This window comes from Somniosus microcephalus, chromosome 22, assembly GCF_052327205.1.
Source record: "Somniosus microcephalus isolate GS21.2 chromosome 22, FLI_Smic_1.0, whole genome shotgun sequence".
Taxonomy (NCBI): Eukaryota; Metazoa; Chordata; class Chondrichthyes; order Squaliformes; family Somniosidae; genus Somniosus; species Somniosus microcephalus.
The window spans coordinates 38528488-38553353 of record NC_141008.1 but is presented as its reverse complement, the minus strand read 5'-3'; the positions used below and the strand labels follow the sequence as shown (position 1 = coordinate 38553353).

The window sequence follows — 24866 nt, the reverse complement described above, 5'->3', positions numbered from 1 at the left end:
GATCCGGAAGATACATTTAGATTGGCATTCCATACAGGCACTGAAGGTGGAGGCCAAAAAGGATGACGACGTCACACCTGGACGACTGTCAAAAATGCTAACTGACACAAAAGAAGTGTTCCAGGAGGGACTAGGAACACTAAAAGGAATAACAGCAACAATTAAAATAGAGGATAATGCAAGCCCAAAGTTTCTGAAGGCCAGACCAGTGCCTTATGCGATCAGACCAGCGGTTGAAGCAGAGCTGGAAGGGTTGGAACGTTCAGGAGTACTGTCCAAAGTGGACTGGAGCGAGTGGGCTACACCCATCATCCCTGTAATGAAGAGGTCGTTGAGTAATACGCCTGGGGAAGCAAAGAAGATCCGCATCTGTGGGGATTTTAAGGTGACAGTGAACCCAGTCCTTCACGCGGTGCAATATCCGCCTCCACGAATTGAGGATATTTTCGCCTCGCTATCTGGTGGTAAACGCTTCACCAAAATTGATGTGGCCCAGGCGTACTTGCAAATGGAGGTAGAAGAAGCTTCGAAACATTACCTTACGATCAACATCCATAAGGGTCTCTATCAATACAACCGGCTGGTGTTTGGAGTAGCCTCAGCTCCGGCTATCTGGCAAAGGGCGATGGATCAGGTCCTGCAAGGGATTCCAGGGACCCAGTGTTATTTGGACGACATCTTGGTCACGGGCGAAAATGACGGTGATCACCTCGCTAACTTGGAGAAGGTGCTCGCCAGATTAAAGGAATATGGGCTATGAGCTAATCGCCACAAGTGCGAGTTTTTCCAGAAACAGATCTCGTATTGCGGCCACGTCATCGATGAAGAGGGGTTACATAAGTCCCCTGACAAGATTGAGGCAGTAGTCAAGGCTCCAGCACCGGAAAATGTGTCACAACTGAGGTCGTTCCTCGGGCTGGTAAACTATTACCACAAGTTCTTACCAAATTTGTCTACGGTACTACACCCGCTGAACACCCTACTGCAAACAGGGGTACCATGGAAGTGGGATGACGAACGTAGATGAGCTTTCCAGAAGTGTAAAGAATTGATCACATCAAAAGAGGTGTTGGCCTATTTCAACCCAGCACTACCAATTCGTTTGGCATGTGATGCATCACCCTACGGCATTGGAGCGGTGCTGTCGCACAAATTCCCAGATGGGTTGGAGAGGCCAGTGGCCTTTGCGTCTCGATCACTAACCTCAGCCGAGCGCAACTACGCCCAGATTGACAGGGAGGCCCTCAGCCTAGTATGGGGAGTAAAAAAATTCAACCACTATCTGCATGGGCAGAAGTTCACCTTGCTGACTGACCACCAACTACTTGTCTCCATCTTTAATCCTAAGAAGGGCGTGCCAGTAATGACTGCACAGCGGTTACAAAGATGGTCCCTGTTTCTAGGGGCGAATCAATATGAAATAGAATATAAAGGCACAAAACAGCATGGGAACGCTGATGGGCTATCACGCCTGCCACTGCCTACGGTGGAGGAAGCACCAGCAGTGGACCCTATCGAGATATTTTATTCGTCGATAATTGAACGATTGCCAGTAACAAACGCGGATATAGAGAAGGATACCCGCAATGATCCAACGCTGTCACGGGTATATGAATTGACGGTGAGGGGATGGCCAACACATGGCGACTCACTGTTGCCAGCATTCTCATCCAGAAGAGAACAGCTGTCAGTATGCCAGGGGACAGTGATGTGTGGATCCAGAGTGGTGATTCCACCCAAGTTAAGGGAGAGAGTGCTAAAGGAGCTACATGAAGGTCATCTGGGGGGAGTGAAAATGAAAAGCATTGCTAGGGCTTATGTGTGGTGGCCGGGAATCGATCAGCAAATCGAAGACCTAAAACTAAGAGCTGCTCAGGATGCCAGAAGGTCCAAAATGCACCACCACATGCCCCTCTACACCCATGGGAGTGGCCCTCCTCTCCATGGCAACGGGTGCACATTGATTTTGCTGGTCCATTCATGGACTCAATGTTCTTAATAGCAGTGGATGCTCATTCAAAGTGGCCTGAGGTGATTAAGATGTCTTCAACCACTACAGAGAAAACGATTGCAGTCCTACGGACCATATTTGCCAGAAACGGTTTGCCAGAGCAGATCTGCTCTGATAATGGACCACAGTTTGTGTCCGACAAGTTCCAAAAATTCATGAAAAGGAATGGGGTAAGGCATTACACATCTGCCCCGTATCATCCAGCCAACAATGGATTGGCTGAGAGGTCCGTACAAACCTTTAAGAAGGCGATAAAGGCCATGTGCGACGAGGAAATTCCACTACAGCATAAGATGGACAATTTCTTATTAGCCTACCGAAACGCGACACATGCAGTTACCAACCAGACCCCGGCCATGATGTTCTTTAACAGAAGGTTGAGATCTCATCTGGATTTGCTCAGATCAAATGTGCGAAGAAATGTTGAGGACAAACAATTCCAGCACATCAACGAGAAGCCGACAAGGAGCTTCAATGTAGGGCAACCAGTCTTGGCCCGTGACTATCGAACAGAGAAGTGGCAACCCGGAACGATATGTACAAGGCAGGGGCCATTAATGTCCAAAGTGGATGTCGGGGAGAACATTGTGAGACGCCACGTCGATCAGATCTTAGCGTCACAGGAAGGCGTCAACCCCATGTCTCGAGTACCTGGGGATGAACCCGACATACCGGTAGCATCTACTTCAGACCCAGTAGCAGTGGAACCCGATGAACTACCCAATGAAAAGGGGTCAGAATCGCCTCTGCACCAAGAACAAGAACCTCCGGAAAGGCGCTGTCCCGAAAGGGTCAGGAAGCCGCCCCAAAGACTGCATCTATAAATGGACTTTTTGTTATTGAATGTACATGTAAAAATGTAATTGTTATTTGAATATTAAGGGGGTATTATTAATCTAAAAAGGGAGGAATTGTAGTGTATGTGCTTTAAGTCAGAACTACTTTTTACAGCTCCTGTATACTGTAGTGTGGTAAACCACTTTTATCGTTCACTATCGTTACACTATGGTTATCACTGTTATATCGTTACACTATGGTTATCACTGTTTACACTGTTGTATCACTACACGAGGTCGCCTCTTGTCACACTGTTATACCTGGGCTGACCATTGCTGACTCCGCCCATGGCTCCACCTACCTGCCCAGGTATAAAGGTGGTCGACTGGCTGGTATTCCTCCTTGTTGGATCCGATCACCCACGAGGGTGGGCTCTGTTATTTAGCCAATAAAAACCTATAGTTACTTTCTTAACTCGTCGCTTTTCATTGGATGAATTGATAGGTATATCAATTTTATTGGCTAAATTTAAAATGTCTAATGAACCGTCAGACCAGTCAGACGCCCAACTACAACAGCCACAGCAGCCGGCCTGGCTGCGAGCCCTCCGACCGCCGTACCTGGATCTAAACCCACAGGCAGCAAACTCAGCCCTCGACTTCAAACACTGGCTGAGCTGTTTCGAATCCTACCTGGGAGAATCCGGCGTGCCTCAGAGATCCAAACTAAGAGTTCTGACCGCCCAAGTGAGCCCTAAAGTATTCGCACTCATACAGGACCTTACTACATACGAGGCCGCCATCAACCTGCTGAAACAGCAGTACCGGAGCACGGTAAATTCTATGTATGCCAGACATCTCCTAAGATCCCGCCCGCAACAGCCAGGAGAGTCTGTAGATGAATTTTTACGGGCGCTACAAACACTCGGCAGGGACTGTGACTTTAAAGCGGTAACGGCTGCAGAAAATACTGAAGAGAATATCCGCAATGCCTTCGTGAAAGGCCTTCGGTCCGACTACTCACGGCAAAGACTGCTCGAATCAAAGGACCTCGACCTGAACACAGCTGCAGCCCTCGCTCGCTCTCTGGAAGTGGCCCATCGGGACCTCGAGGCGTATTCCAGGTACTGTACTGCGCGACCCTGGGACTCGGGCCCGACCCCGACCGCACTACCCCTCGCACCGCCGCCTCTGGGACCTACCTCAGTGTCGGCATCCAGGACCCGATCGGGACCGCCACCCCCGGTACCGGCTGCGACATCGGAGCCCCGCGATCGGGCCGCCGGCTGCTTTTTCTGTGGCCAGGCGAAACACCCGAGGGCACGCTGCCCTGCAAGAAACGTGACCTGCTCCGACTGCCATAAGAAAGGCCACTTCGCGAAGGCCTGCAGGGGGAGAGCCACAGACGCAAGCAGTGCCTCATGCAAGTTGTGGGGGCGGCCATCTTTCATCAAGGCCACAGATGCCAGTATCCCCTCGTGTGAGTCGTGGGGGTGGCCATCTTTGATCAAGGCCACCGACACCAGCAGTGCCTCATGTGAGTTGTGGGGGCGGCCATCTTCTCCGCCATTTTATTCAACCTCCTGGGCGCCGCCATTTTGTCCACCACACTCGACCGCCACCTTGTCGCCAGATCCGACCACCGCCTCACCCGCAGACTACAGCAGCTCGCTCAACCATACACTAGCCTCCGTCACACTGGACCAAGCTCGCCCGCATCACCTGTCCAAGTCCATGATGGACATCAAAGTAAACGGCCACGCCACGACCTGCCTGTTCGACAGCGGAAGCACGGAGAGTTTCATACATCCAGACACGGTGAGCCACTACTCCCTCACTGTCCGGCCAATGCGCAACCGGATCTCGATGGCGTCGAGGTCCCATGCTACAGACATCAGCGGCTACTGTGTTGTGACCCTGTCGGTTAGGGGCACGGAGTATAAAGATTTTAAACTCCTCGTCCTGCCCCAGCTCTGCGCTGCCGTCCTACTAGGGCTGGACTTCCAATCCCACCTGCAAAGTGTCACTTTGGCATACGGTGGACCCCTCCCCCCACTCACAGTCGACAACCAGCAGCCTTTAAACCGCCCACCGCATACCACCTGCGGCCTATCCACCCTCAAGGTCCCGCCCCCCTCCCTGTTCGCTAACCTCACCCACGGCTGTAAACCCGTCGCCACCAAGAGCAGGCGGTACAGCGCCGGGGACAGAGCTTTTATTAGCTCTGAGGTGCAGCGTCTCCTGAAGGAGGGCATCATCGAGAGGAGCAACAGCCCCTGGCGTGCCCAGGTCGTAGTCGTTAAGACCAGCGATAAAAACCGCCTAGTCATCGACTACAGCCAAACCATAAACCGGTACACCCAGCTGGACGCATACCCCTTCCCCCGCATATCTGATATGGTCAATCAGATTGCACAGTACCGGGTATTCTCCACCATCGACCTTAAGTCGGCCTATCACCAACTCCCTATCCGCCCTGAGGACCGCCAGTATACAGCCTTCGAGGCGAATGGCCGCCTCTACCACTTCCTTAGGGTTCCCTTCGGCGTCACCAACGGGGTTTCGGTCTTCCAAAGGGAGATGGACCGGATGGTTGACCAGAACGGGCTGCACGCCACGTTCCCCTACCTAGATAACGTCACCATCTGCGGCCGCGACCGGCAGGACCACGATGTTAACCTGGAAAGATTCCTCCGTACGGCCCAACGGCTGAACCTCACCTACAATAAGGAGAAATGTGTGTTTAACACCTCGCGCCTTGCCATCCTCGGCTGCGTAGTAGAGAACGGAGTCATCGGCCCCGACCCCGAAAGAATGCGCCCCCTCATGGAGCTTCCCCTCCCCCACTGTCCAAAGGCGCTAAAGAGAACCCTGGGGCTCTTCGCCTACTGTGCCCAATGGGTGCCAAATTATGCGGACAAAGCCAGACCCCTCATGAAGTCCACCTCCTTCCCCCTGACGGCAGAAGCGTGCGCAGCCTTCTCCCTCATTAAGGGAGACATTGCTAAGGCCACTATGCACGCGGTGGATGAGTCTATCCCTTTCCAAGTGGAGAGCGATGCATCCGACTTCGCCCTAGCTGCAACCCTCAACCAGGAGGGGAGACCAGTGGCCTTCTTCTCAAGGACCCTCCAGGGCCCTGAGATCCGACACTCTTCGGTCGAGAAGGAGGCCCAGGCGATCGTGGAGGCTGTACGACGCTGGAGGCATTACCTGGCAGGCAAACGATTTACCCTCCTCACCGACCAGCGTTCGGTCGCTTTTATGTTTAATAACAAACTGAGGGGCAAAATCAAGAACGACAAGATCTTGAGATGGAGAATCGAGCTCTCCACCTATGATTATGATATCTTGTACCGGCCTGGTAAACTGAACGAACCCCCAGATGCTCTATCACGAAGTACATGCGCCAACGTGCAAACTGATAGACTGCAGACCCTCCACAACGACCTCTGCCACCCCGGGGTCACCAGACTTTACCACTTCATTAAGGCCCGCAACCTGCCCTACTCCATCGAGGAGGTCAGGACCATGACCAGGAACTGCCAAACCTGTGCCGAATGCAAACCGCATTTCTTTAGGCCGGACAGAGCAAGCCTGATCAAGGCCACCTGCCCCTTCAAGCGCTTGAGCATCGATTTTAAGGGGCCCCTCCCGTCCTCTGACCCTAATGTGTACTTCCTCAACATTATTGATGAGTACTCCCGTTTCCCCTTTGCCTTCCCCTGCCCAGACATGACCAGCACCACGGTCATCAAATGCCTGAACGACCTCTTCGCCTTGTTCGGGTTCCCGAACTATATACATAGCGACCGGGGCTCCTCCTTCATGAGCGAGGAACTTCGCCAGTTCCTATTAGCGAGAGGTATCGCTGCAAGCAGGACCACCAGCTACAACCCCCGAGGGAACGGCCAGGTGGAAAGAGAGAACGCGACTGCCTGGAAGGCCGTTCTCTTAGCCTTAAAGTCTAAGGGCCTCCCAACCTCTCGCTGGCAGGAAGTCCTCCCAGCAGCACTGCATTCCATCCGGTCACTGCTTTGCACTGCCATTAACGCCACCCCCCATGAACGAATGTTTGTTTTCCCCAGGAAGTCGACTACGGGAACCACGCTGCCAACTTGGCTGACTTCTCCGGGGCCCGTCTTGCTGCGAAAGCATGTGAGGGCCCATAAAACGGACCCCCTGGTCGAGAGGGTGGACCTCCTGCACGCCAACCCCCAGTACGCCTATGTGGCATACCCAGACGGGCGGGAGGACACAGTCTCCTTACGAGACCTTGCACCCTCGGGCACCCCTGAGACACCACTGTTACCCCCCACCACCCCTGCAAATCCAGCCCAGGTAGACGGCATGCCGGAACCCCACGAGCCTTCGTCGACCACGCAGACACCAGCATTAACACCGGATACTGCACCACCGCCGCCGCTGCTGCGCCGATCAGAAAGACTTACGAGGCCTCCGGACAGACTGACATACCCGAACTGGTAGTACACTTCACCCCGCCGGACTCAAATCTAAACAAGGGGTGAATGTGGTAAACCACTTTTATCGTTCACTATCGTTACACTATGGTTATCACTGTTATATCGTTACACTATGGTTATCACTGTTTACACTGTTGTATCACTACACGAGGTCGCCTCTTGTCACGCTGCTATACCTGGGCTGACCACTGCTGACTCCGCCAATGGCTCCACCTACCTGCCCAGGTATAAAGGTGGTCGACTGGCTGGTATTCCTCCTTGTTGGATCCGATCACCCACGAGGGTGGGCTCTGTTATTTAGCCAATAAAAACCTATAGTTACTTTCTCAACTCGTCGCTTTTCATTGGATGAATTGATAGGTATATCATGTAGTACCGGCAATAACCACACCGGTATATAAGCTGTGCGCATGCCTCTGTACTCCAGTCTAGAGATGACCCTCCTCCAGTAAAGACCTGTTTGTTTATGTACAGCATCCGTGTAATTCTTTATCCACTGAACCACGGATCTAACACAGCGGACCTGAGAGGGAGCGAGAGCGGAGGCTGAGGATATAAAGAGCGCGGCAGAGCGAGGCCTGAGAGCAGAGGCAGCGGACCTGAGAGGGAGCGAGAGCAGAGCCTGAGGATATAAAGAGCGCGGCAGAGCGAGGCCCGAGAGCGGAGGCAGCGGACCTGAGAGGGAGCGAGAGCAGAGCCTGAGGATATAAAGAGCGCGGCAGAGCGAGGCCCGGGAGCGGAGGCAGCAGACCTGAGAGGGAGCGAGAGCAGAGCCTGAGGATATAAAGAGCGCGGCAGAGAGAGGCCTGAGAGCAGAGGCAGCGGACCTGAGAGGGAGCGAGAGCAGAGCCTGAGGATATAAAGAGCACAGCAGAGCGAGGCCCGAGAGCGGAGGCAGCAGACCTGAGAGAGTGCGAGAGCGGAGCCTGAGGATATAAAGAGCGCGGCAGAGTGAGGCCTGAGAGCAGAGGCAGCGGACCTGAGAGGGAGCGAGAGCAGAGCCTGAGGATATAAAGAGCACAGCAGAGCGAGGCCCGAGAGCGGAGGCAGCAGACCTGAGAGGGAGCGAGAGCAGAGCCTGAGGATATAAAGAGCGCGGCAGAGCGAGGCCCGAGAACAGAGGCAGCAGACCTGAGAGGGAGTGAGAGCAGAGCCTGAGGATATAAAGAGCGCGGCAGAGCGAGGCCCGAGAACAGAGGCAGCAGACCTGAGAGGGAGCGAGAGCAGAGCCTGAGGATATAAAGAGCGCGGCAGAGCGAGGCCTGAGAGCGGAGGCAACGGACCTGAGAGGGAGCGAGAGCGGAGCCTGAGGATATAAAGAGCGCGGCAGAGCGAGGCCCGAGAGCGGAGGCAGCAGACCTGAGAGGGAGCGAGAGCAGAGCCTGAGGATATAAAGAGCACGGCAGAGAGAGGCCCGAGAGCGGAGGCAGCAGACCTGAGAGGGAGCGAGAGCAGAGCCTGAGGATATAAAGAGCACAGCAGAGCAAGGCCCGAGAGCGGAGGCAGCAGACCTGAGAGAGAGCGAGAGCAGAGCCTGAGGATATAAAGAGCACAGCAGAGCGAGGCCCGAGAGCGGAGGCAGCAGACCTGAGAGGGAGCGAGAGCAGAGCCTGAGGATATAAAGAGCACAGCAGAGCGAGGCCCGAGAGCGGAGGCAGCAGACCTGAGAGGGAGCGAGAGCGGAGCCTGAGGATATAAAGAGCACGGCAGAGCAAGGCCCGAGAGTGGAGGCAGCAGACCTGAGAGGGAGCGAGAGCGGAGCCTGAGGATATAAAGAGCGCGGCAGAGCGAGGCCCGAGAGCAGAGGCAGTGGACCTGAGAGAGAGCGAGAGCGGAGCCTGAGGATATAAAGAGCGCGGCAGAGCGAGGCCCGAGAGCGGAGGCAGCAGACCGGAGAGGGAGCGAGAGCGGAGCCTGAGGATATAAAGAGCGCGGCAGAGCGAGGCCCGAGAGCGGAGGCAGCAGACCGGAGAGGGAGCGAGAGCGGAGCCTGAGGATATAAAGAGCGCGGCAGAGCGAGGCCTGAGAGCGGAGGCAGCAGCCCTGACAACAAAAACAAGGAGTGACATCACAGGAAAGCAGGGAGGTGATTGGTTGGTCGGTTATCTTGGGCATTGGTTTAAATTAAGAGCCAGGATTAAAAATTAAATGTTCAAAAAGAGAGAGCTGATTGGTGAGTATTTGGTAAGTGTTTTTACTTGGTTTTCTTAAAGTTTTTAAGTTTATTCCAGCTAGGTTAGTAAATAGTCTGTTAATTAGAGGCAATGCAGGGCAGCTCACACCCATGGAATGCACATCCTGTACCATGTGGGAAATCCTGGACACCTCCCATGGTCTGGACGACCACAAGTGCGGGAAGTGTCGCCGGCTACAGCAGCTCGAGCACCGGGTTACGGAGCTTGAGCGACGGCTGCAGTCACTGCTGTGCATCCGCGAGGCTGAGAGCTATGTGGATAACATGTTTCGGGAGGTGGTCACCCCGTAGCTTAAGAGTGTGCAGGCAGAGAGGGAATGGGTGACCATCAGACAGAAGAGGAGGACCAGGCAGATAGTGCAGGAGTCCCCTGAGCCCATCTTGCTCACCAACCAGTATTCGGTGCTAAGTACTGGTGAGGGAGATGGTTCCTCTGGGGAGTGCAGCCAGAGCTAAGTCCACAGCACCATGGAAGGCTCAGCTGCACAGGCAGGGGGGGAAGAGGAGAGGGAGACCAATAGTGATAGGGGATTCAATAGTTAGGGGAGCAGACAGGCGTTTCTGCGGCCGCAGACGTGACTCCAAGATGGTATGTTACCTCCCTGGTTCCATGGTCAAGGATGTCACTGAACGGCTGCAGGGCATTCTGAGGGGGAGGGTGAACAGCCAGAGGTCGTGGTCCATATCGGTACCAACGACATAGGTAGGTAGAGGGATGAGGTCCTGCAGGCAGAGTTTAGGGAGCTAGGAGAGAGATTAAAAAGCAGGACCTCAAAGGTAGTAATCTCCGGATTACTACCAGTGCCACGTGCTAGTGAGTACAGAAATAGGAAGATAGAGCACATGAATGCATGGCTGGAGAGATGGTGTAGGAGGGAGGGCTTTAGATTCCTGAGGAATTGGAACCGTTTCTGGGGGAGCTGGGACCTCTATAAGCCAGACGGGTTGCACCTCAACGGAAACGGGACCAATATCCTCGCGGGAGGGTTTGCTAGTGATGTTTGGGAGGGTTTAAATTAGCTTGGCGGGGGCTGGAAACCTAAGTATAGAGTCAATAGGGAGGTAAGAAAAACTGGAATTGGAAAACAAAAACGTAGAAATTAAATCGGAAGGACAGAGGAATCAAGGGCTAGATAGTAGTCAACAAGGAGGTTTGCCTGTACTAAATGGTATATACTTCAGTGCAAGGAGTATAGCGAACAAGGCAGATGAGCTGAGGGCACAGGTAGATACTTGCGATTATGATATTATAGCTATTACAGAGACGTGGCTGAAAGAGGGGCAGATATGGCAGCTCAACATTCCTGGTTACAGGATTTTCAGATGGGATAGAGAGGGAGGTAAAAAGGGAGGGGGGGTCGCAGTATTGATTAAATAAACTATTACAGCTGTGAGGAAGGATGATATGTTGGAGGGATCATCAAACGAGGCCATATGGGTCGAATTGAAAAACAAAAAAGGGGCGATCACACTGCTGGGAGTGTACTACAGACCCCCAAACAGTGAGAGGGAGATAGAAGAACAAATATGTAGACAAATTTCTGAGAAGTGCAGTATAGGGCAGTAATAGCAGGGGATTTCAACTACCCCAATATTAACTGGGATAAAATTAGTGTGAAGGGTATAGAGGGTGCAGAATTCCTAAAATGCATCCAGGAGAACTTTTTTAGCCAGTATGTAGCAAGCCCAACAAGGGAGGGGCGGTTCTGGACTTAGTTTTAGGGAATGAAGCTGGGCAGGTAGAAGGCATATCAGTGGGGGAGCATTTTGCTGCTAGTGACCATAATTCTGTTAGATTTAAAGCAATTATGGAAAAGGACAAGGATAGACCAGGAATAAAAATTCTAAATTGGGGAAAAGCAAATCTTGCTAAGCTCAGAGGGGATTTTGCCATAGTGGACTGGAAACAGCTACTTGAAGGTAAATCAGTGTCAGAGCAGTGGGAGGCATTCAAGAAGGAGATCTGGAGGGTTCAGACCAAATATGTGTCCTTAAAGGAAAAAGGTGGGACTAACAAATCTAGAGCCCCCTGGATGTCTAGGGACATACAGGATAGGATAAAGAAAAAAAGGGAGGCATATGACAGATACCGAGGGCTAAATACTCCAGAATCTTTAGAGGAGTACAGAAAGTGCAGGGGTGCAATTAAAAAGGATATTAGGAAAGCAAAGAGAGAGCATGAAAAATTATTGGCAAGTAAAATCAAGGAAAACCCAAAGATGTTTTATAAATATATTAAGAGTAAAAGGATAACTAAAGAAAGGGTAGGGCCTATTAGAGATCATGCGGATAATCTGTGTGTGGAGGCAGGAGTCGTCGGTAGGGTTCTTAATGAATATTTTGCGTCTGTTTTCACAAAGGAGAGGGGCGAAGCAGACATTGCTATCGGGAGGAAGAGTGTGAAATATTAGATGAAATAAACATAGTGAGAGAGGAAGTATTAAGGGGTTTAGCAGCTTTAAAAGTGGATAAATCCTCAAGCCCGGATGAAATGTATCCCAGGCTGTTAAGCGAAGCAAAAGAAGAAATAGCAGAGGCCCTGACCATCATTTTTCAATCCTCTCTGGCTTCAGGTGTGGTGCCGGAGGACTGGAGGACTGCTAATGTGGTACCCTTGTTTAAAAAGGGAGAAAAGGATAGACCGAGTAATTATAGGCCAGTCAGCCTAACCTCGGTGGTGGGAAAATTATTGGAAAGAATTCTGAAGGACAGGATAAATCTTCATTTAGAAAGACACGGATTAATCAAGGATAATCAGCACAGATTTGTTAAGGGAAGGTCGTGTCTGACAAACTTGATTGAATTTTTTGAGGAGGTAACAAGGAGGGTAGATGATGTAGTGTATATGGACTTTAGCAAGGCTTTTGGTAAGGTTCCACATGGCAGACTGGTCACGAAGTTAAAAGCCCATGGGATCCAGGGCAAAGTGTCAAGTTGGATTCAAAACTGGCTTGGAGACAGGAAGCAGAGGGTAATGGTTGATGGGTGTTTTTGTGACTGGAAGGCTGTTTCCAGTGGGGTTCCACAGGGCTCAGTACTAGGTCCCTTGCTTATTGTGGTATATATCAATGATCTAGACTTGAATATAGGGGGTATGATTAAGAGGTTTGCAGAGGTTTTCAGTGTCAACCACACAGCACTAAAATCGGCTGTGTGGTTGATACTGAAGAAGGAAGCTGTAGACTGCAGGAAGATATCAATAAATTGGTCAGGTGGGCAGAACAGTGGCAAATGGAATTCAATCCAAAGAAGTGTGAGGTAATGCATTTGGGGAGGGCTAACAAGGAAGGAGAATACACATTAAATGGTAGGACACTGAGTAGTGTAGAGGAACAAAGGGACCTTGGAATGCATGTCCAAAGATCCCTGAAGGTAGCAGGCCAGGTAGATAAGGTGTTAAGAAGGCATACGGAATGCTTGCCTTTATTAGCCGTGGCATAGAATATAAGAGCAGGGGGGTTATGCTTCAACTGTATAAAACACTAGTTAGGCCTCAGCTAGAGTACTGCGTGCAGTTCTGGTCCCCACATTACAGGAAAGATGTGATTGCACTAGAGAGGGTACAGAGGAGATTTACAAGGATGTTGCCGGGAGTAGAGAATCTTAGCTATGAGGAAAGACTGGATAGGCTGGGTTTGTTTCCCTTGGAACAGAGGAGGCTGAGGGGAGACCTTATTGAGGTGCATAAAATTATGAGGGGCATGGATAAAGTCAACAGAAAGGACCTATTTCCCTTAGCAGAGGGGTCAAAAACCAGGGGGCACAGATTTAAAGTAATTGGGGGAAGGTTTAGAGGGGATTTGAGGGGAAATTTCTTCACCCAGAGGGTTGTGGGGGTCTGGAGCTCACTGCCTGAAAGGGTGGTAGAGGCAGAAACCCGAACCACATTTAAAAAGTACTTGGATGTGCACTTGGGATGCTCTAACCTGCAGGGCTACGGACCAAGAGCTGGGAAGTGGGATTCGGCTGGATAGCTCTTTGTTGGCCGGCGCGGACATGATGGGCTGAAATGGCCTCCTTCCGTGCTGTAACTTTCTATGATTCTATGATTCACTAAATGGGCGCCTAAGCTTCCAATATGGCGGGCAGGAAGCCCACACTCATTACGACCCTGAAACAGGCGTTGGGTCATTTGTATGTGTAAATAAGGGACCTAATACTGGTTTGAGGTCCCCTCTGCAATATTGGTTTGCCCTGGGTCAGTCAGCTGGGTGCCTTCGGGAAAACCAGGTCGACATGTGGCCTATCAGGCAGTCCCTAAAGGGCTCGCCACCAGAAAGGTAAGTTTGTTAAAAATACTTATTTGAATGTGGAGCCAAGCGGAGCAGGTGAGCTCCTCCCGACCCCACATTAAAACTGCGAGCAGCTACCGGTCACCGCTTCCCCCCACACCCACCCCGATCGCGAGCATGACTTTCCCCAATCGCTACCACCACTCTCCACGCCCCCCTGGCCTCTGCCACCCTGCCTGCTCCTGGCCCCCACTACCCGCCCTACCGGTTGCCCCCCCCCCAACCTCTCCCAGTCCCCTTTTAGAACTAACCAGAGGGCCAGCAACGCAGCTGCCTGATCTTCGAGTTCTATTCTCCGGCGAACTATGTGTCTGCAGCTTGCCGGTTCGATGATAGTGAGGCCCGAGGCCCAACATTGGCTGCACCTTGGGCCTATCCATTGAGACTCAGGGATCGTTCCTTGCCTATGCCTGACAACTGAACCTACAAGCCATGCCTCCAGCAGTTGTGTCGGACTCTCAGTCGAAACTTCCAAAGCTCGGACTCCAGCCCAAAATTCACACAGAGCTCTACGAAAGCTCAGTGGTCACATTTTGGCAGTACTTCTCTGGCTAGCTAGCTGGTGTGTTTTTGCAGTAACAAACTTCAAGGAGAGAGGGGGGAAGATAAAGAGAGAGAATAAACTAGCAGGGCCAGTCAGCTGTGCAGAAGCACCTGCCTCCCTTCTTGTTAATACATAGTACAGCCGTCCCCAGCCAGTCATAAAGTTTCCTGCCTTGGATACTGAAGGTCAGCTGGCAAAAGTGAATCGCTAATTGCTATATAAGTAACTGCTGAAACATGTAGGTCATCGCTGTAAACTACAGTACTGCTAGCAGAGGCTCACAAAGGTAGGTTTTCTTTGGAAGGGAAATACTTGGTTAAATTAGCATTTCTTATGTTTGCAAATCTGTAGGCTTTTGAAACCCAAGCTTGATGTCACCTTATCACTCTCCCACTGTTCAGTCTTAATGCTGCCTACACCTAAGCCTACAACTGATTCCTCAGTTTTAAATAAATTGGGGAATATTCCCAAGAGACATTTTTTTTTCTCCTTTAATCTCCCAACAGAGCTGAATTACCACATCAGATCATCTGTGTCCTTAATCTATCTGGATAAAATTCAATCCCATGCAGCTACTTAACCAGATTTTCAGCCTTTTTTACGAAGGGAGATAATTGACATACTATTGATTGCTTTTGATTAGAATCTAGTCCACATAATCTACTATTATATGCAACGAGGGAATTAACTTTTCACAACGTTGGACTAATCTTGCGTCAGCCTTGGCTCATTGATGGCACACAGGAGTGTTCCTCCTGCCTCGACAGTAATGCTGCTATTTGCCTCCTCCCCCCAGACTTACCTGCGCGTCTGAGCCGACTGAAATTTGAAGGGCCCAGACCAGACTGGCGCCCGCAGCTCACTGAATTTATTCTAATGAGTAAGATGCAGCGTTCTTGCTTCCTATTTTGTACAATATTGAGGTGGTTCATTGTAGGAAGGATATAAAAAGAACGGAAAGGCGCGGCATCATTTCATGAGGATGTTGCTAGAGTTGAGGAGTTACAGCTGTGAAGAGACACTTCAGAAGTTAAAGCTTTTTTTCACTAGCGCTGGGGAGTTTACAGGATGACCCCGTGGAAAGCTTCAAGATTATGAAGGGTTGTGATAAGGCCAATTGTGACAGATTGTTTCCAGTGCTCAACAAAATTAAAACAAAGGGCAGAGATTTAATGTAGTGAAAAAAAGAAGAAAAGGGGGGAAAAGAAACTTTATACAGAGAGTGGTTAGAATTTGGGATTCTCTGCAACAAACCATTGTGGGAAATTAATCCATAACTTGGATAAGTAGTTGTTTTGTAAAATAGGAATGTTAAACGTATAGGGAGCAAACGGGAGGCGAGGAGCAGACTTGGTGATATGTGTAGCAAGAAACACTGGCGCAGTCTTGCTGGCCCAAATGTCACATTCTATGAGGAGGTGAAGAGGGCCCTGGAGCACAAAGGGCACAGGAGGGTGGCAATAGAATCAGCACCTGTTTCAGCTGTGCTATGTGCCAGCTTTGCCTTTAAACCCAAGACCAGTGGAAAATTGAGGTGCAGTCATTTTTGCCATGGACTTTTCTCCCCCCCGCAATTATTCTCTCTTGCGTGAATAATGGAAATTGCACAACCCTGTTAATTTTACTTCTAAAAGCTTATTTAGTAAATCCTTGCTAATATTGCTCTGTGTCGTTCATTCTTTCCTCCCCCCCACCCCCATACATCTTTAACAACTATTTATGTTCATATGTGTTCTGTGCTCCAACTTTAAAGTGGCATTCAGGCTTTACTTCAGTTGTAAACCTTCCTCCGGATCTCCAGCCACGTCCTGGGAGTTATGGACACAGCATACACTCCACATATCACATGTTACTGCAATTCTCACCTCCTTTGTATGTTGGGGGCTGTTGTATACAAAGAATGTGTTTGTATGGCTCCATCAATCTTCTTCTTCTTCTTAGGCAGTCCCTCAGAAGTCTCGAGGATGACTTGCTTCCACATTAAAAATGAGTTCTCAGGTGACTGATTAGTCCAATGCAGGAACTACAGTCTCTGTCACAGGTGGAGCAGACGGTGATTGAAGGGGCGGGTGGGTAGGGTGCTTGGGTTGACGTGCGCTCCTTGCGCTGCTTGCGCTTGGCTTCCGCTTGCTCCCGGCGAAGAAACTTGAGGTGTTCGGCGCCTTCCCGGATGCTTCTCCTCCACTTTGTGCGGTCTTGGGCCAGGGATTCCCAGGTGTTGGTGGAGATGTTGCACTTTTTCAAGGAGGCTTTGAGGGTGTCCTTGAAGCGTTTCCCATGCCCACCTGGGGCTCTCTTGCCGTGTCGGAGCTCCGAGTAGAGCGCTTGTTTTGGGAGTCTCGTATCGGGCATGCGGACGATGTGCCCCATCCATCGGAGCTGATCGAGCGTGGTCAGAGCTTCAATGCTGGGGATCAATGTATCTGCCACCACTTGAAGAGCCCTGTTCCTGGGACTAGGGACAGGGTCACTGGCAAGGCTTAAGGAAGCTAAGCAGAGCCAGGTCCTGGTTAGTACCTGGAGGGGTAACCATCAGGGAAGACCAGGTGCAGAAGGTCACGGAAGGAGCCCCGAGGAGGGGCGGTTGGTGAGAAGGTCACGGAAGGAGGAGCGGCTGGTGAGCAGGCCCGGGCGTTGGGCTGAAGATTGTCGGACAGGAGGAATGGTGGAAATGGAATGGCGGCGCGCACCAACGCAGCGGCTTTGCTTCTCCCAGTTATGGGAGCTTGCAAGATCACATTTTGTTGTTCATGTACTTGTGCAATGACAATAAAGTTGAATTATTATATTGTTGTTAAAATCACTTTTTTTCTCTGCTGTCACTCAGACTTTTCTCCACAACTTTCCACAACTGGATTAATGAACTTTTTGACATTTATATTGGTTAAGTGGCTCATTAGCTGCTTCAGAATCGTTTAAGTAGTATATTATACTGCTGCATGTGTATTGTGGTTAGCTGCTGTATTTTCATAGAATTAAATTGCATCTCACAAATAACATGTTTGAAAGGGACTCTTTCCTGCAATTTTCTTAATAGTTCATTCATTTTTGAGAACATTGTGATTTTCTCCCATGTTATGATGAAAAAAGGAATGCCACAACCCAGGTTGTTGACGAGATATGTAGGCACAGTTAGATCAGCCCCGTTATCCGGTTTACTTGTCATAATATTTATTGCGGCTTTTCCAGACAGGATTTTGGAGCATATTTAAATGTAAACAGTGTTACGAGCCACAGTTTAAGGCTGGAATAGCAGGGTGAGTTTTTTCCTGATATATTTTGAATTATTAAGGAAAATATTTACTCGGATATAGTTGAGAAATGTTATGCTTGGATCAAGATTTCTAAACACTGCTTATGTTGTTTTTAAACTGGTACCTCAGCCCATTTAACCACTCAGGCTACATTTGATCTAAATTGAAACGTCATACAAAATACGATCTTGCAGGTTATTAGTTTGTAAAGGATGACAGCTTTGCTGGAATGATCATATTCAGTGTACTGAGCAATGTAAACACATGTTATTGAGAAATATTTTATAGTGTGAGAAGGATCATGAATTTAAGCGTTGCCATCACCATCATAGCTTGTTGCTCCAACACCACAGGCAGGATTTATTGTTGCTATTTATCTCAAATAGTTCCTCGGGAGTTCAGGATGTTGACGGGGGCACTGCATCAGGCAGTGTTCGAGTGTTTGTCAAGGCTCTCGACATTCACGTCTGGGATCGTTTCTCAGCTTCCATTTGGTCATATTTTCACCATCCTTTGGCACCTCGACTCGCGCTCAATTTAGGGTACATTTAAGGTCTTGACGAAGGGTTTTGACCTGAAACGTTGACTCTATTTCTCTCTCCACGGATGTTGCCTGGCCTGCTGAGTTTTTCCAGCATTTTCTGTTGTTATTTAGGGTACACCAGTGTTTCCATTCGAGATCAGTGCTGGAAGGAGTTGGCCTGAAGGAACCAACTTCTCCAAGGTCCTGCTCTTTTGTTATTTTGTAGCATTCCACAGTGACATTGTGCGGTTAACGATTTTCAGAGAGCTCCTCCTGGACTTTAGCCTCTTGGGTGGTGAAACGTGTCCATGCAGTGTGTGTCTACATATGTTTTTGTCTCTTTTTTACTGAAGGCCTCCTGCCTCAGTGATGCAAGGCAGTATAGCGACAGTGTGGGAGTTGGTTTCAAAGTCCTATGATGATCCTATAGGATTGATTGAATTCAGTATCAATTTTGTGTGCATGGCCTGAGCGTGACCACACTGGGGCGTGGTATTCTGCAATTGAGTAACACAGTGCAAGTCTAGTTGCTCGGGGTGTTTTGGGGTTAGCTCCCCATTTTGTATTGGCTAGTTTCTGGACTACACAGTTCCTGGAGTTCACTTCTTTGTTCAGCTGCTTGATGTGCCCTTTGAATGTCAGTGTTTGGTCTAATGTGACCTCAAGGTACACAAGATTTTCAAAGTGCTCGAAGACTGTACTATACAACGTTATTTGGAATATTTGCTTGGCCTGATGGTGATTCAGGTGGAAGGCACGCACTTGTGTCTTGCGAGGGTTGGAATTCAGGGATCAGGTGCGACAGTATTCTCCAAATACATTCATGGAATCAGTTAGGATGTGCTGAATGTCTTCAAATCTTTCCTATTGGTGGCAGCACAGAGAACATCCACATAGATGAATCTTCGCACATTGGGGAATTCTGGTTGGTCATTTGTGTGGACATTACACAGCAGGGGTATTAGCACTGCGCTTTGGGGTAATCCATTCTATTGAGTTCACCATCGACTTATCTGACCTTCTGTTTCAACAAAGAAATGGTGATTCTGGAGCAGGGAGAAGGTGACCTGGACCATCTTGATATTTTTCTTGCTAGTTTCAGTAGATGGTTCACAGTATCGTGACAGTTCAACAAATGCAGTCCCTGTAATTTTGTAGCTTTCTAGGCCACCCTCGATGTATTGAGTTAGGTTTGCAACTTGTCCACAATATGAATGCCCTGGGCAGAAATCGGGTTGGTCATCAGCTAGCTGCTCATCCGTTATTGGCACTATTCGACCCATTATCACTTCTTCACACAAAGGGTAGTGGAAATCTGGAACTCTCTCCCCAAAAAAGCTGCTGAGGCTGGGGGTCAATTGAAAATTTCAAAACTGAGATTGATAGATTTTTGTTAGGCAAGGGTGCTAAGGGTTACGGAACCAAGGCAGGGAGATGGAGCTGAGGTAGAGATCAGCCATGATCTAATTTAATGATGGAAGAGGCTCAAGGGGCTGAATGGCCTACTCCTGTTCAAACGTTCCTATGTGTCATGAGTGAATTAGGTATCCTATTCATTTGGAGTGAATGGGAAGGAAATTATATGGTTAGGCTTAGATCAAGTATGCATTTATTTGTACTTCACAGGAAGTCTTGCAACTACAATCAAACACACAAACACACAGAGGTGAACAACTGGATGATCCAGATGGCGGTACTTCACATCAGTACATTGCATTTGTCTATGTGAAGTTGATGGAATTCAAGTTCACACTTGCACATCATGAGGTGGTGAGCTCCTTAACTTGATTAAGACATTGCGGAATGCATCATGTGGAGGATAGATGCTTCCCAGGATGGAGGGAGAGGAAATTAGATGAATCAACTTAGTTGATTCTCGCACAGCCTCTTGAGGTCAGTGAGAGAAAAGGATTGAAAAAGGCATGGGAGTAAATCATTCGTCTGGGCCTTTCATCTACAAATGCTACATGGCTAAGGAGGCAGAAGAGCCACATTAATTACAGAATATGGGCGATTAAATAAATTAGCAGTGAATGGAAACGATGTTACTATCGAACAAATAATTACAAGTCCATTTTTTGCATGCTGAAGCAACACTGGTAAAATGTTATATTCTGTTAACTAATAGTTCCAGAAATGCTACTGGGTGATGCAGAGATTAACCCCAGCTCTCTAAATAGCTGGAATAACACATTGTATAACTAAAGTCAGAAAGTGGCAGGGAAGACAAAATTATGTTTGACATTCGTTGTCCTGACCTTTCAATATCCTCCAACTTCTGGGGATTTGGTGTTTCAAGAGCAATTAAAGTAGAATTTGCTGATCCATGAAGGATTTAGCTGTAGGAGGCCCTATCAGTCTCTTCACACTTCTCTGTCATTCTCATGGAAATTGTAATAGTAGATTTGCATGTCTGTGTTGTTTCCTAATGTCAAAAGGTATTTGAAATTCAATCTTTTATAAGAAATGAAATAACCGCCATGTCAGGCTCCACACTGCAATCACTTCAGTTGGGAGTTGTAATATTTCATTCTTGTAGTTAACAGTCTGGAAACACACACTGATTTTTAAAAGTTGCAGTGTCCCCATCTCTGGAATGAAATTGATTCTCATACATATTGGTACGATATCTATCAAAAGTATTTGACACATAAAAATCAATGTCCCAGACTCCTCCACCACCATCCCTGGGTATGTCCTGTCCCACCGGCAGGACAGACCCACCAGAGGTGGCGGCACCGTGGTAGTCGGGAGGGAGTGGCCCTGGGAGTCCTCAACATTGACTCCAGGCTCTTTGAAGTCTCATGGCTTCAGGGCAAGCATGGGCAAGGAAATCTCTTGCTGATTACCACCTACTGCCCTCCCTCAGCTGATGAATCGTACTCCTCCATATTGAACAGTACTTGGGAGAAGCACTGAGAGTAGCAAAGGCACAGAATGTACTCTGGGTGGGGGACTTCAATGTCCATCACCAAGAATGGTTCGGTAGCACCACTACTGACCGAGCTGGCCAAGTCCTGAAGGACAAAGCTGCCAGACTGGGCCTGCGACAGGTGGTGAGAGAACCAACACTTGACCTTGTCCTCACCAATCTACCTGTCGCAGATGCATCTGTCCATGACAGTATTGGTAGCAGTGACCACCGCACAGTCATTGTGGAGACAAAGTCCCGTCTTCACACTCAGGACACCCTCCATCGTGTTGTGTGGCACTACCACCATGCTAAATGGGATAGATTCAGAACAGATCTAGCAGCTCAAAACTGGGCATCCAAGAGGTGCTGTGGGCCAGAAGCAGCAGCAGAATTGTATTCCGCCACAATCTGTAACCTCATGGCCCAGCATATCCCTCACTCTACCATTACCATCAAGCCAGGGGGCCAACCCTGGTTCAATAAGGAGTGTAGAAGAGCATGCCAGGAGCAGCACCAGGCGTACCTAAAAATGAGGTGCCAACCTGGGGAAGCTGCAACACAGGACTACTAGCTAAGACAGAGCTAAGCGATCCCACAATCAACGGATCAGGTCTAAGCTCTGCAGTCCTGCCACATCCAGTCATGAATGGTGGTGGACAATTAAACAACTAACGGGAGGAGGAGGCTCCATGAATATCCCCATCCTCAATGATGGCGGAGCCTAGCACACAAGTGCAAAAGACAAGGCTGAAGCGTTTGCAACCAACTTCAGCCAGAATTGCCGAGTGGATGTTCCATATCGGCCTCCTCCTGAGGTCCCCACCATCACAGAAGCCAGTCTTCAGCCAATCAATTCACTCCACAAGAAACGGCATCGCACACTGGATACAGCAAAGGCTATGGGCCACAACAACATCCCAGCTCTTGAGCTGAAGAATTGCGCTACAGAACTAGCCACGTCTCTAGCCAAGCTATTCCAATACAGATACAACACTGGCATCTACCCGACAGTATGGAAAACTGTACAGGTATGTCCTGTCCACAAAAAGCAGGACAAATCCAACATGGCCAATTACCACCCCATCAGTCTACTCTCAATTTCAGCAAAGTGATGGAAGGTGTCGTCGACAATGCTATCAAGCAGCACTTACTCACCAATAACCTTCTCACTGATGCTCAGCTTGGGCTTCACCAGGACCACTCGGCTCCAGATCTCATTACAGCCTTGGTCCAAACATGGACAAAAGAGCTGAATTCCAGAGGTGAGGTGAGAGTGACTGCCCTTGATATCAAGGCAGCATTTGACTAAGTGTGGCATCAAGGAGTCCTAGTAAAATTGAAGTCAATGGGAATCAGGGGGAAAACTCTCCACTGGCTTGAGTCATACCTAGCACAAAGGAAGATGGTTGTGGTTGTTGGAGGTCAATCATCTCAGCCCCAGGACATCACTGCAGGAGTTCCTCAGGGCAGTGTCCTAGGCCCAACCATCTTCAGCTGCTTCATCAATGACCTTTCCTCCATCATAAGGTCAGAAATGGGGATGTTCACTGATGACTGCACAGCATTCAGTTCCATTCACAACTCCTCAGATAATGCAGCTGTCCATGCCCGCATGAGCAAGCCCTGGACAACATTCAGGCTTGGGCTGATATGTGGCAAGTAACATTCATGCCACACAAGTGCCAGGCAATGACTATCTCCAACAAGAGAGAGTCTAACCACCGCCCCTTGACATTCAACAGCATTACCATTGCTGAATCCCCCACCGTCAATATCCTGGGGAGTCACCATTGACCAGAAACTTAACTGGATCAGCCACATAAATACTGTGGCTACAAGAGCAGGTCAGAGGCTGGGTATCCTGCAGCGGGTGTCTCACCTCCTGACTCCCCAAAGCCTTTCTACCATCTACAAGGCACAGTCAGGAGTGTGATGGAATACTCTCCACTTGCCTGGATGAGTGCAGCTCCAACAACACTCAGGAAGCTCGACACCATCCAGGACAAAGCAGCCTGCTTGATCAGCACCCCATCCATCACCTTAAACATTCACTCCCTCCACCACCGGCGCACCGTGGATGCAGTGTGTACCATCTACAAGATGCACTGCAGCAACTTGCCAAGTCTTCTTCGAGAGCACCTCCCAAACCTGTGACCTCTACCACCTAGAAGGATAAGGGCAGCAGGCACATGGAAACACCAGCGCCTGCAACTTCCCCTCCAAGTCACACACCATCCTGACTTGGAAATATATTGTCGTTTCTTCATCGTTGCCGAATCAAAATCCTGGAAATCTCTCCGTAACAGCACTGTGGGAGTACCTTCACCACACGGACTGCAACGGTTCAAGGAGGTGGCTCACCACCACCTTCTCAAAGGCAATTAGAGATGGGCAATAAATGCTGGCCTTGCCAGCGATGCCCACATCCCAGCAAGGAATAAAAAAAATCTACTCAAGCAAATTATTTGATTTATTCGAACTCTCTGTTCCTCCAATTCTGGCTTCTTGTGTATCCTCACAATTGGCGGCCGTGCCTTCAGCAGCTTAGGCCTTAAGTTCTGGAATTCCCTCCCTACCTCTCTCTGCTTCTTTCTCCTCCTTTAGGATGTTCCTTAAACCTACCTCTTTGACCAAGCTATTCGACACCTGTCCTAATATCTCCTTAAATGGCCCGGTGTCTAATTTTGTCTGGCAACGCTCCTGTGAAGTGCCTTGGGATGTTTTACTACGCTAAAGGCGCTATATGAATGCAAGTTGTTGGTCGCTTTTCATTCTACTTTTTTAGGTCTCCCATGTAATGTGCCATGCCCTTACTGATGAGATGAGCAAGCAACCTGGTCTACAGGCTCTGCCAAATGCTGATCAATAAAGTCATAAAAGTGGGACAAATTGACGTAGCCTTTAATTTCTAGAAAAGAGTATGGGTTTCCCTTTTACTGGAGCAAACCTTTGGCACAGCAGTAACATTCCTGCCTCAGAGTCAGAACTCCGTTCCAGACAGTCCTGGTAAGTGGAGACTGGTGCTTCCTGAAGACCCGTTGTGGGTCGGGCCTTCTGCTCTTCCCTTCCTCCCTCTCCTCACAGCTGTTCTTGGCTGCTCCCCCTAGTCTTCCAGCCCCAAAGTGAGACCTACCAATCCACCCATGACTGCAGTAAAAGTGTTTTGAAGCCAGACAAAAGCAGTCCAGTACCAGCAAAACTTCTTAGCAGAATTCAGAAATCAGTTTTAGAAGGCAGAAAATTGGTTACAAAAAACACCCGGACATTCACCAGCCCCCTTAAAGGACAAACCAGCCACTAACCTGTATGTAGTGGATGAGCCCTTTAAATAGCACTGCTGAAGGGTCCTTGCTGCCTGTTCACACCATAAATTGCTGAGCGAGTTTATCATGTGCAAGTCAAGCCCTGGGGCAGCCCAATTTCAATAAATGCTTATTGTAGGACCCTTATTTAAAAATGATAATGAGGCTTTTAAATGATAACGATGCGCCCCCTGGACATCTATGAAGAACCCAATCCAATCTGGCAGGCGGTGCTTTTCCGGCGTGGAATGAGCGCGCCCACAACACCCGTCATATTCGATCGTTAAGCACCCATTTCACACCTGGAAAGCGGGCGTGGTACGATCGACTTTCTCGGCCACTATCTTCATAAGAGGTGGTGTGAGGAATACATTTTGGTCATGGGTCGTTTTCTTGATCACTTGGTAAATTATGGAGGAAATCTTTATTTTGGAACAGCTGTGGGGGCCTGGCCTGCCACTTTAAAAAGGATCCAAGGTACTGAATCACGGCACAGAAATTTAGCACCAAAACCAACAAGTAAAGGGACGCCAGAGATTGACAATATTGCTTAAAAATATAAAACCAAATTA

The 24866-nt window shown here is 49.2% G+C and overlaps 1 pseudogene; it reads left to right on the top strand.

Annotated features, from left to right (window-relative positions):
* Positions 1-13701: 13701 nt before the first annotated feature.
* On the top strand, positions 13702-22245 carry LOC147102185 (uncharacterized; annotated as a pseudogene).
* The last annotated feature ends 2621 nt before the right edge of the window (positions 22246-24866 follow it).